This window comes from Oratosquilla oratoria, chromosome 43 (assembly GCF_046742065.1).
Source record: "Oratosquilla oratoria isolate Oo_2021 chromosome 43, ASM4674206v1, whole genome shotgun sequence".
Lineage (NCBI taxonomy): Eukaryota > Metazoa > Arthropoda > Malacostraca > Stomatopoda > Squillidae > Oratosquilla > Oratosquilla oratoria.
The window spans coordinates 17,870,408-17,872,907 of NC_134819.1; positions in this window are offsets into that span (position 1 = coordinate 17,870,408).

A 2,500-nucleotide genomic window follows, 5' to 3' on the forward strand; every position below is an offset into this window, starting at 1 on the left:
GTGTGTGTGTGTGTGTGTGTGTGTGTGTGTGTGTGTGTGTGTGTATTCACCTTAGTCTTTGGATCACGTGTTGGACTCGTGATCGACAGCTATTTCCCTCCCGGAAGACCGATCTATGGGTAATGCTATGACCTTTCACACACACACACACACACACACACACCCAACTTCCCGCCCACGAGAGTCAGAGGAACGACCCGAAGCGCAGCGATACCGAAATAATTTCGGCCCTGGGCAGGATTCGAACCAGGTACTGCGAGCACCCCCGTATTTCGCAGTCTAGTGCTCTACCAACCGCGCCTTCGAGTGTGTGTGTGTGTGTGTGTGTGTGTGTGTGTGTGTGTGTGTGTGTGTGTGTGTGTGTGTGTGTGTGTGTGTGTGTGTGTATTTCTATACGTATGTGTGCGTGTGTGAGAGTTTGTGTGTGTGTGTGTTTACATATAGGTACCCACGTGCACACACACACAGATACACACACGCATACACACACAAAAATACACTCACATACGCATACACACACACGTACGCACACACACACACACACACACACACACGCACACACACACACACACACATACAAACACGCACACACACACGAGCGAACCACCGAGCTGTTGACAGCTGTCAGCTAGGGTTCCCTTGGCTGCCGAATAAGACGAAAATTCAAAACAGCGCAAAGGAAATGAAGAGGCCTGGCTTGTATTGAGTGGGAGGGGGAGCACTTGTGGTTGCCCAAAACGATCTCTGTAGTGTTGAACGTGTCTATCGTGAGAAAATGCAAGGGAACCAAAACGGATCAGGAGAAAACGGCGACGACTTTGATTCCAATGTCGACATAAGCGCAGAGCCCTCTTTAGGCGGTATACCGAAACTAAATGTAAATATAGGATTTGAAACCCCAAGAGGGATTGGTAGATTGTACGGCGATGACCTATTTTCTGGCTTTGGTAGGTACGAAAAAAGAAATTTGAGTCGAATCATAGACATGGAAAGAGGTGAATTTACATAGAAACTCGTGGGAGAGAGAATTCATGGAATAAAAGAAAGAGATTGTGATTTTCAGGAAAGACTATTTTAAAGTCAGTAAAGAGGTATGCGAACAAAAGAAGAAGAATTCCGAAATAAATAACGAGTTAAGTGAATTTAAGAAAAAAGATAATTGATGTTAAATGTGAAAATGAAAAGATGAAAAACACTGATACCACTAATAGCGAGAATTAAAAAAAAGAAGTAAAACACAAAATACAGACAATGTCTGAAAGAAATGAAGAAAACTTAGGGGAAGAAAATTTACAGAAGATTAAGAAAACGAGGAGATAGCTTTTAAAGAAATAGTATAACAAAAGATGCAGGAAAATCCAAAGGAGACAATGATTCGAGTAATCAAAGAAAAAAAGCAAATTGAGTCAGAGACACAGTAGATAGAAAAATTTGTATTGTAGTATATGGACTAAAGGGAAAACATGGTTTGGTTAGGTACTTGAGAGAAAAAACAGAAAAAGAAATGGCAAAAACGCTTCTAAAAAAAATACAAGACAATGATCAAGCAGTAGAAAAAGAAATAGAAATATATAGAATTGGGCAATATTCTAAATGATGTTTGATAGCATCTCTGATGATAATTCCCATAATTTTTCCTACGATTGAAGTCAAGCATATAGGCCTGTAGTTATTTGAATTATTTTTGTCACCTTTTTTGAATATGGGAGTAACGTTAGCTAGCTTCCATTCTCTTGGGACATCTCCGGATATGATGGATTTCTTGAAAATAATTTCTAATGGAACAGCAATCTCATTTTTCATTTCCTTTAAGATTCTTGGATGCCAGGCGTCAGGCCCTGGTCTTTTCTTAATTTTGAGTGTCTCTATACACCTTTCAATTTTTTCTTTTGTTATATTTACCATAATGAGAAAGTTCAGCCTAGATTTTTCACAGGTTTCAGTTTATAGTTCACTCTGACATGTTTCATTTACGAAAAGGAGCTAAAATAGTTGTTTAAAATATCACACATTCCTTCGTTTGAATATTCAAGTTGACCGTTAGCAGGTAATAGTGGGCCAATGTGATTCCTAATAACCTTTTTATCTCTAATGTAACTATAGAGTTGTCTGGGATTCTCTTTGGATTTATCACACACACATACACACACATACAGAAATACACAAACACATACGAACATAGACCCACACATACACGCTCAAACACACGCACAAAAACACACACAAAACACACTCACAAAAACACACACATACACACAAATACACACACACAAACACATACACACACGACTCGTTAGTGCAGTGGTAGTGTTCGCGGCCGCAACTACGGCGGTCCTGGTTCTAATCCCGCCCATGGCCGAAATAATTTCAGTATCGTTGTGCTGCGAGTTGTTACTCCAACTCTCGTGGGCGGGGAGTTGTATGTGTGTGTGCGTGTAAGGTCACAGCATTACCCAGTGATCGGTCATATATGAGCTCTGAGCTCTCTTCCTAGAAGGAA